The sequence below is a fragment of the Sturnira hondurensis genome, unplaced genomic scaffold, assembly GCF_014824575.4.
Source record: "Sturnira hondurensis isolate 20B ecotype Veracruz unplaced genomic scaffold, ASM1482457v3 Scaffold0010600, whole genome shotgun sequence".
Classification (NCBI taxonomy): domain Eukaryota; kingdom Metazoa; phylum Chordata; class Mammalia; order Chiroptera; family Phyllostomidae; genus Sturnira; species Sturnira hondurensis.
The window spans coordinates 627,639-638,721 of NW_028083231.1; positions in this window are offsets into that span (position 1 = coordinate 627,639).

Here is an 11,083-nt window from a genome sequence, read left to right on the forward strand (position 1 = left end):
CTAAGTCTTTTTTGTCCTTAATTTTGGTTGTGCGAGAAGGCACAGTGTTTCCACCTATGCCTCCATCTTGGCCGGAACTAAATACAATCTTTAAAAAAAGAAATTTTTTAGTAAAATCATGGCAACTTGACAGTATTATGATTAAGTTCAATAAAAGTACATGGAGTACGTAGAAGATCAAATTATACAGCTGCCTCTTTCTATACCTTCTAATTCATTTGGATCCTTAAATGATGGGGAAATCCCTTATCTCATGAGAAACAGTTTCAAAATGAAGTTATAGGTTCTCCTAGTAAAAGTTATTTCATGTCAATTGTTAAAATGGGACTTCTATTTGTGTTTTGGGTGTTTCACCTTAATATCATCCCCAGAATTCCTGTAATTCCACAATTATGATTTTACAGTGTAGAAAAGAATTCAGTTCTAGTCTGCTATTGCTTTAGATGTGTGTGTGTGTGTGTGTGTGTGTGTGTGTGGTGTGTGTGTGTGTGTCTGTGTTACTGAAAACTCAAAGTAGATAAGAATTGCTGAAAGATTTTTCCTGCCATAATTGGATGCAATCTTTTTATTTTCTTTATTCTTGATTGATGTATGGACAGCCTCACTTAAAATTCTTTCTATAGGAACTTGTCTGATTTTAGGACTACCCAATCAAGGATCTGATAAATGGCTGGCCATAGTTACTCAGGGTAACATGTTTGAGTTAAACTGATTGCATGATTGTACTACTTTTTCCTTTGCCACTGTTGGTAGACAAATGACAGAATCCACATTCTAGGTCCTGTATAGAAAGTTGGCTACACAAAAGTCTCATTGGTAGCTTTGCTAGTAGAGCTTCAAAGTGCACCTCTTTGGCCTTCTGTGAATCAGAGTCCTGTAGCTGCTTCTGGAGAATGTTGTATCCCCAAAGCCCACTTAGTCCAAGCTGAAAAAGAGGCTGTGATCTCTGTCATGCCCCTTTTGCTTTTCAATCTGACCCAAAGAATATGAAGCCTAGGGCAAGTCTGAGAGAGATTAATCCTAAGATTCATAAAGCCTTTCCTCATTTAAAAAACAGAAAAAGCCTCAAGTACATTTCAATCATTTCAAAATTGCAGTTAAAAACTTACATTATACAAGGAAATAGCAGCAGAGAATGGCTAATCTTAAACCATCCAACAACAACAACAACAACAACAAAACCCCCTAAAAACAAACAACCTCACCTCAAAATAATGAAAAATAAAAAGTGCCATCCCATCTCTCCCCTTGGTTCTTTTATCCTGAGATTTCACTTAGGACCTGAGGCCTCTGAGAAAATAAAAAAGGCAACGCCACAGGGGGAAACTGCTTCAGAGATGAATTTTGGACAATACAGTGAAAGCTGTAAATAAAAGTTTGAGAAAAAATTGAGAACTCTAGGACGTTTTCTTCTGAGATGGGAAATCTCTGATGTCCAGATCTCCTTTCTAGAGTCAGCCTGAATTCCTCAGTTATGGGATAATAAACACCAGTGAACTGAGTTGAGTGCCAGCCAGGAATTAAAATAAAAACAGGCAAAAGCCAAACAGCCAATAGAAATAACACTGCTGTTAGAATAACAGGAGACACATAGGAAAGGACTGTTTGCAGAACATCTGAGGTTCTGAAGAAATTACTAATCACTGGTTCTGTTTTAATTTCCATCAAAAATCAGACTGAGGTTTCAAGGCTCTTAGAGTTATTAAAGAACAAAAAGAAAATGATGGTGTTTTGAACAGTGAAAAAAATGGTACCTAAATTTGTTGTTTAGACAGCTCATTTGAAGAAGACAGTAGCTTAAAACTCACAGGAAAAAATGTGAACATAGAGAACAAAAACAATAGAGGAAGATGATACAGCCTGGATACAGCATGTTTAATGTCTGTGCTGTACAGAGAAGTAACCCCTTTCCCCTTCTCATCCTTATGCTGGCAGCAGGATGTGCACTAAAATATTAGACTCAGAGTCAGTGAATAAAAGGATGAGCTCATATATCTTTATAGCTCTTTTTTGTTAAAAAAGGAGCAGGCTTTACTTTAAGATGAAGAGGTGAATAGTTTTGGGAGGACCCTCCAAGTGTCATAATATGGAGATATTTTTCTGTGGTTTCAGTACCCACTACAGCTTTCCTAGACCTCTCTAGACAATTTATTTCATTTCTTTTGAGAAGTCTTTTTTTTTTCATTCATGGTTAAACACTGGCTTTCGATCCTTCTTGGAAAGAGTACTGTCCAAATAGAAACCTTCAGTTAATCTCTGTGTTTTAAGTCCTATTTCTTACTCTTTTCCTCTGTTGTTCCTGCTATCTCTGAGTTGGGAGACTGTCTAGGCTACTTTTGTTCTCTCTTTAGCTGAAGTCTCCTTTGGAGGTATTCTAGGCCACAGGTTTCAGCAGTTTTGATGTGATGGCTTCCAAATTGTGGTGAAACTTGTTTTATTTATTTATTTGTTCCCCTTTAGAGGGGAAGGGGAGAGGGAGAGAAACATCAATGTATGGTTGCCTTTTGTGCGTCCCTTGCTGAGAGTTGGCCTGCAGGGAACTGGCCTGCAACCCAGGCATGTGCCCTGACTGGGAATCAAACCACGATCCTCTGGTTCGCAGGCCTGTGCTCAATCCACTGAGCTACACCAGCCAGGGCCAAATTGTGGTGAAATTTTAAAACACTACAGATCCCCTCCCACTTTTTTTAAGATAAAATTCACATAATATAAAGTAACCATTTTAAAGTGAACAATTTAATGTCATTTAGTACATTTACATTTATTTAGTTGCAAGACATATTCAGACCCCAAAGGAAACCCCGTCAACATTAAGCAGTTGCTCCCCAGCCCCTCTCCCCAAAACCCGTGGCAACCACCAATCTGTTCTGTCTCTATAGATTTGCCTACTCTGAATATTTTATATAAAAGGAATCATAAAATATGTGATGTTTGTGTTTGACTTTTTCAATTAGCATGATGCTTTCAATAGTCAGCATGTTGTAGCATGTGTCAGTACTTAATTCTTTTTATGGCTGGATAATATTCCAGTGTATATATAAATATATATCACACTTTGTTTATCTATTTGTCTGTTGTTGGACATTTTGGCCAGTTTGATTATTGGCTACTGACAATAGTGCTGCTATGAACATGCCTGTACATACATTTGTTTGAATGAATATCTTTTTAAAATTCTTCTGGGTACATATCTAAGAGCAGAACTACTGAGTCATATGGTAATTCAATTTTGAAGTTTTTGAGGAACTGAAGAAAAACTGTTTACCACAGTGGCTGAGTCATTTTACATTTCCATTAGCAATGTATGAGGCCTCCAGCTTCTCCACATCTTCACCAACACGTTCCGTTTACAATGTTGTTTGATAACAGTCATTTTAGTGGGTCTGAAGTACTACTTCACAGTGGTTTTGATTTGCATTTCCCTAGTAACCAATGAATATGAACATCTTCTCCCTTTCATTCTTACTGTTATGTATGATTTTTGTTTGTTCATGATTATTTCAAAGGAAAAGTGATGAAAACAGATACATGCCACCAAAACCCTCTTCAATAAAGGCCTTCTTGCCCCTGTTGCTGAGAGGGCTCCTCTTTAGGGCTTTCTGCCCCTTTAGAATTTACCTCACCTGCAGAGAGCCAACTTCCCCAAGATCAGATCCCTCCTAGTGTAGCCACATTTAATGACTTATCAAGGTGGTATATAAATATCTGGCCATCTCAGCCTAACTTGAGACAACTCTGAAGGGCTCTTTCATCTCTAGACTGCCCGGTGGGAGTTAGCCAAGGCCTGTATCACAGCTAGTCCAATCAATCTGTCTAGTCTTGTTCCCTTTCCATCTTTTTCATGGATGTTTCTCCAAAAAGGACTGCCTAATAAACCATCCCCTGTACACTTAACTCTGCTTTAGTGTCAGCCTTCTGATGAACCCAATTCATAACAGACAATAAATGCAAATGTCTGATTCATTGACTTGGGCTGGAAGTGGAAGTAATCATTATTTCTTTAATTTTCTGGAAATGTAGCTCTAGGAAGGAAGGTGGCAGAGGAGTAAATGGAAGTCACACTGACCCTCTTCCAGGACCAATCTGGAATCACAACTCAATTGTAGAGAAACCACCCAGAACAAACAACTGAGCAATAGCCAGAGAAAAGCATATGACTTTGGACCTACAGAACCAGCTTCAGCATAACCAGTATGGTAAGGAGTGCAGTGGAGACTAAAGAGGGCTGGCTGGGTGCCCACAGGTGGCAGCACCAGCAGGATGATTAAGCAGTTGTTTGGATCCCCCAAAGAAGATTGGAGTCTAAACCCTAAGCTAGGATTCCCAGCCCAGAACACCAGAGCCCCCAAAATACACAGATAACAACCAGTGGAAAGAGCAGCAGGGTTGCTCCCTGCCAGAGACAGTGGGTTGGAATTTCAAGGGCCATTTAAAGGGCCAACACACAAATTTTCATTTGAAGCCACTTACTTGGGGTTCAGACAAAGGTAGGGGCAGTGTAATCTAGAGATGCTTGAGGAGGGACTGGGTACAGAGGTTTGGGAAGAAAACTGAGAGAGTAGCCCCTGGGATCCCAGTGCTGAGTCATCCCCCAGACTGCAGCAACCTTTGTGCTCAGGCAGACCACTCCCTTCTGAATGTCAGTAGCCTTAGGGAAGCAATAGCTCCGGCCCCAGAAAGGTCTCTGCCCTGGCCCTTTGGTGCTTAAGCCTGACTGCTGAGTCCTAGTGACCAGATGAACAACTGAAGGTGACATCCAGAGACAGTAGATCACTGGCAAAGGTGGACTAGAGAGACTTGAGGAGAGACTGGAGACATAGGTTTGGGGGAAAGAACTGAGAAAGTAGTCACTGGGATCCAGTGCTGAGCCAACCCATATATTCAGCAACCACCCTGCTCAGGCAGACCACTCCCCTCCAAGTAGCAGCTACCTGAGGGGAAAAGATAGCCCCCACCACAGGAGGGCTTTGGCCCCACGCTACCATGCTTAAATGTGATTGCTGAGTGTAGAGGGACCATTTTAACAATTGAAGGAGACAGACAGTGACAGCAGATCACTGGAAGTATCAAACAGGCTGCCTGAAGTCAGATGGAGTCAACATCTGACATCACCAGAGGCAGATGCAGAGAGAAAAGAACAGTGGTAAGTACAAGAGGCTACCTATACGAAAGCCACTGTGGTCTTCTTCATTATTTGATATTTTCTTTCCTGCATAGCTGCATAGCATTCGTTTCTTGTCCAGCAACTTTGTATACAATGTCCCTAGATTTTATACCATAGTGTATTTCAGTTGACATAGTTTGTCCCTCCCATCTCTTAACCCATCTTACCTTCCTATTTCCTCACAACATTCTCATTTCAGATTTGGTTTCTAGCTACAACATTCCACACTCTTACTATTTCTCCCCTGTCCAGACACTCAAAATGACTTCTTTTGTCAGAGGGTCATTTCACATCCTTTGGCCCAGCTACTAAAATGCCCATGTTCTCTCTACACCTGTAACAAAATTTGCTAGTTGTTTGTGAATAATGTAGTTGTTGTTGCATTGTTTTTTCAAGATGATCTTGAGGACTTCACTAATTCTGTATTTCAAATAATAAACTTTACCGGACCCTTCTCCTACTCTTTTTCTTTTTTTGACACAAATTTTAATTATGCCATCTTAGCCTATGTTTTCTTTCTTTTTCTTTTTTTGTCTTTCTTCTATTTCTCTGTCATCCTGCCCTTTTACTTTTCTTTTTTCACTTTCTTTTTTTAAATTTAATTATTGTTCAAGTACAGTTTTCTGTCCTCCACTCCCATCCCAGCCCACCTCCCTGTGCTCCCCACCTCCCTCCCATTTCCACCCCCTTAGTTGTTCTCCATGTGCCCTTTATACTAGTTTCTGTGAATCCTTCCCCTTTTCCCCTGAAACCCTTTTACTTTTCTTTATTCTCCTTTTTTTATATTATAAAATTTAATGCTCCCTCAGTTTAGTTTTTGTCCTTTACTCTTAGTATTCCCTCTCCCTCTATCATTATAAAATCACTTCCCATTCCTCTAAACATCTCTTAGACTTTTCTTTGTTTCTTTTTTCCCTCTTATTCCCATATCACCTATGTTAATTTTAGGTCATTTGTTGTTGATAGTGCTCTGGTGGATCATTCTCTCCAATTTGGCTCCAATATTTTTGTTAATTATTTGATATTTTCCTTTCTTTTTCTTTCTCTCTCACTTTATTTTTATACTCTTTTAATTTCTGTTTAAACCTAATATTATATACTTCCCTTCTCATACTTCATTCCACACTCTTCATTCCCTTTCTTTTGCATGAGGTAAACTTTGCCTTCTTTCCTTCCATTGCTTCAAATCCCAACTCTTATTAGTGCTCCTCCCTCTACCCTCTCAAAATCATTTCTGTTTCAGTAGGTCATCTCATATCTACTCTCTTTTCTTATAATAGTCTTACTCTCTTTACACCCTTATTAATACTGGTTTGTTTGCTATTGATAGTGGGATTATGGGGCAACTATATTTGCAGGTATGGGTTTGTTTCTCGGACTCTCTGGTTTTGTTCGGGAAGTGCCTGTACAATAGAATGCTCAGTCAACCAGCAGCATGGAAGGTCCCATGAAAGAACAATGCAACAACAATCAGAACCCAATTACAACTGAAAAACTAGCATAAAAGGCATAAAGGACATCCCAAGAACATCAAGTTCAGTGATCAAGGAGACTACACCACTGTACCTCACAGGCTTCCCACCATAGAAGTTCACAACACAAAGTGAGAAGGTGAAAACAGATCAATTTAAGAAACAGAAGCATCAAGAAGAATCCCACAAACATGGGAAGACAAAAACAAAAAACAAAAAAAACCAACCCCCAATCTAAAGAAAAGGAGGAATTGTCAAAAAGAGAGCTAAATGAGATAGAGGCAAGTAAACTATCAGATATTAAATTCAAAACATTGGTTATAAGGCAACTAAATGAAATCAGTATGAACTACCAAAAGCTACAGGGAAACTATGAGGAACTTACTGCAAACTATATCAGCATTAAAAAGGGCATAGAAACAATCAACAATGGCCAAGGTAAATAAAAAATACAATTGCTAAATTAAAGAACACAGCAGAAGGAATCAAAAGAAGGCTTGATGAAGCAAAGGATTGAATCAGTGAGCTGGAGAACAAAGTAGGAAAAAAGCTCCCAATAAGAGCAAGAAAACCAAAAAAGACTGAAAAAGAATGAAGAGGGGTTAAGGGAAATGCAGAAAAACATGAACAGCAGTAATATTCATATAATAGGAATGCCAGAAGGAGACACAGAAGGACACTTCATAATACTCAAGGGAAGAATCCGTCAAAAAGACATAAACATTATAAACATATATGCATCCAAAATAGGAGCACCCAAATACATAATGAAAAATTTGTAGGACATCAAGAAAGATACAGAGAGCAACACACTTACACTAGGGGATTTTAACATGACATTGTCAAAAATGGATAGATCTTTTAAACAAAATATCAATAAGGATATTGCAGCATTGAACAATGCCATAGATCAAATGGACTTACTTTGATATAAATAGAGACTTTCATCCGAAAGAAACAAAATATACATTTTCAAAGATAGACCACATGATAGGACACAAAACAAGCCTGAACAATTCGAAAAAATTGAAATCATACCAAGCATTTTCTCAGACAACAAGGAACAGAAACTAGAAACCCACCACATGGAAAAAAACCCAAAACACTCAAAATCATGGAGATTGAATAGCATGCTATTAAACAATGAATGGGTAAAGAATGAAAGTAGGGAAGAAATCAAATGAAAAAAAGTTTCTGGAAACAAATGAAAATGAACTCATAACAACCCAAAATTTATGGGACACAGCAACTGCAGTCCTGAGAGGGAAGTTCATAGCAATACAAGCCTATCTAAAAAAGATAGAAACATTTCAAACAAACAACCTAACCCTATGCCTACAAGAACTCGAGAAACAAGAACAAAGACAGCCCACAGCAAGTAGAAGGAAGGAAATAACCAAGATCAGAGCAGAATTAAATGACATAGAGACTAAAAGCACAATTGTAAGGATCAATGAATCCAGGTGTTGGTTTTTTGAAAAGATCAATAAAATTGACAAACCTTTAAGTAGGCTCATCAAGAAAAGAAGAGAGAGGACCCAAGTAAACAAAATCAGAAATGAAAGAGGAGAAATTACAACTGACACCACAGAAATAGAAGGGATTGTAAGAAATTACTATGAAGAACTGCATGCCAAGAAATTTGAAAACCTAGGTGAAATGGACAAATTTCTAGAAAAATATAATCTTCCAAAACTCAATGAAGAAGAAGCAGAAATACTGAACAGACCAATAACACCAGATGAAATTGAAGCAGTAATCAAAAAACTCCCATCACACAAAAGCCCTGGACCAGATGGTTTCACAGGAGAATTATACAAAGCATTTTTGGAAGAGCTAACCCCTATTTTTTGCAGACTATTCCAAAACATCCAAAAGGATGGAAGACTCCCAAACTTATTTCATGAATCCAGCATCATCCTAATCCCAAAACTAGATAAAGACATAACAAAGAAAGAAAACTTCAGGCCAATATCACTGATGAACATAGATGCTAAAATACTCAACAAACTATTGGCAAATCACATCCAACATACATTGAAAAAATCATACACCATGACCAGGTGGGATTCATCCCAGGGATGCAAGGATGGTTCAATATTTGTAAATCAGTAAGTGTAATATATCACATAAACAAAAGCAAAGACAAAAATCACATGATTACATCAATAGATGAAGAAAAATATTTGATGAGGAACAGCACCCATTTATGGTAAAAAAACACTCAGCAAAGTGGGAATAGAGGGAGCATTCCTCAACATAATAAAGGAGAGACCATATATGAGAGACCTACAGCCAACATCATACTCAATGGGCAAAAACTGAAATCTCTCCCACTAAGATCAGGAACAAGACAAGGCTGTCTGCTTTCACCACTTCTATTCAATATAGTACTGGAAGCCCTATCCACAGTGATTAGAGAAGAAAAAGAAATAAAAGGCATCCAAATCAGAAAGGAGGGAAAATTGTTATTGTTTGCAGATGGCATGATAGTGTACATAGAAAACCCTACAGACTACACCCAAAAACTACTTGATGTAATACATGAATTTGGCAAAACAGCAGGATACAAAGTCAATATCCAGAAATCAAAGGTATTTTTGTATACCAACAATGAAATATCAGAAACAGAAATAAAGAAAAATAATGCCATTTGATATAGCAACAAGAAAAATAAAATAATTCAGAATAAACCTAACCAAGGAGGTAAAAGACCTGTACTCAGAAAACTATACACCACTGAAGAATGAAATTAAGGAAGACACAAATAAATGGAAACATATACCATGTTCATGGACTGGAAGAATTAATTGCATCAAAACGTCTATACTACCCAAAGCAATTTATAGATTCAATGCAACTCCTATTGAAATACGAATGACATATTTCACATATAGAGAACAAAGACTTGAAAAATTTATATGGAACCATAAATGACCCTGAAAAGCTGCAGCAATTTTGAAAAAAATAACAAAGTAGGTGGGATCACCACACCTGACATCACAATATATTACAGCCCTGGCTGGTGTGGCTCAGTGGATTGAGTGCGGGCGTGTGAACCACACGATCGCTGTTCGATTCCCAGTCAGGGCACATGCCTGGGTTGCAGGCCAGTCCTCAGCGGGGAACTCACGAGAGGCAACCATACATTGATGTTTCTCTCCTTCTCTCCTTCCCTTCCCCTCTAAAAATAAATAAATAAAATCTTAAAAAAAAAAAAGGAAAGCAGTTTTAAGTGAAGCTGACAGACCACCCTGTACTTGACCAACTCGACAACTCAGTCTAGTCAAACTGTTGAGTCTCAGGAGGTGGCAATACAGATAGGCTTCTCAAATAAGGCCTATACAGTGTAAACAACTACCTAGGTAATGAGGTCATAGGTATACACCTTATGAAAACAGGAAGAACATGCAGGTTAATTAACATAACAACCCACAAATCAGTCTCTGGGTGCATGAGGCTGCCTCTTGAGGAGATATTCAGTTGCAAGGCCTTTCCTGGAATGATATCAAATAGTGACAATGTGACAAATTCTTCCTGCTCATAAATTGAACATCGTTGATGTCACAAACCCAGTTCAACTTCTAAGTGAATACAAAACTTTGAAGACAGTTATCTATATTGGGGTATAAAGTCTACCACTGAGCATTGTGATTTTCCTTGAAACATGATTTTTCTCCGTAAGATCACCCTCATTGTCACTAAAGGGACTGCATTAAGTGCAGTTTTACTTTTTGCCCACTCATTTGCAAAAACACAACAAGAGTAACAATTGATCACATAGGCTCTTTGAATCTGTTTTGCTGAAACTCATGCAAGGAACCTTTAGATTGAGCTTTAATCAACCCTTCAGGGCACAGAGGCCAAGTCAAACAACTTCCAGGAAAATATAGATTTTCCTGTAGTCACACAACTGCCAGGAAAATATAGATTTTCTTGTAGTACATATATTTCTCAAGTCCTTGAGGTTCCCAAAGGTTCTTAAAGTTCCTCCTTGCCGTATTTCAGGAAAGAAATCTTTGTTCCTTCCCTGGAAAGACTGCAATGAACCACATGACCAACAAAACCACCATTGGAGACTGGTTTTATACAAAGAAACTTTATGTGATCTTCAGAATATCAAATTCTGGAGGGCTCAGATAGGGAAAAAAATATAAAGTGTGAAGAAAAATCCTTGTCCTTCCAATATCCATCAAGATTGCATTTCCATGCCTTACACCTTTCACCTTTGATGTTCTACTTGATGTGAAGTTTTAAATCTCCCTGGGAAACTTCATTTTCTTTCTGAAACCAAAGCAAAGTCCAAAGCAAAGACAGAGTTCCAAAAGAAGGGGGTACTAGGACCAGTCTTAGAATCTTGTCTCATAACCTTCGGTCACACTAACTGATCACATAGACAGCGTTGCGTAGGTCCCAAATGGCCCAAAGCCCCAATGGTAGAGGCATT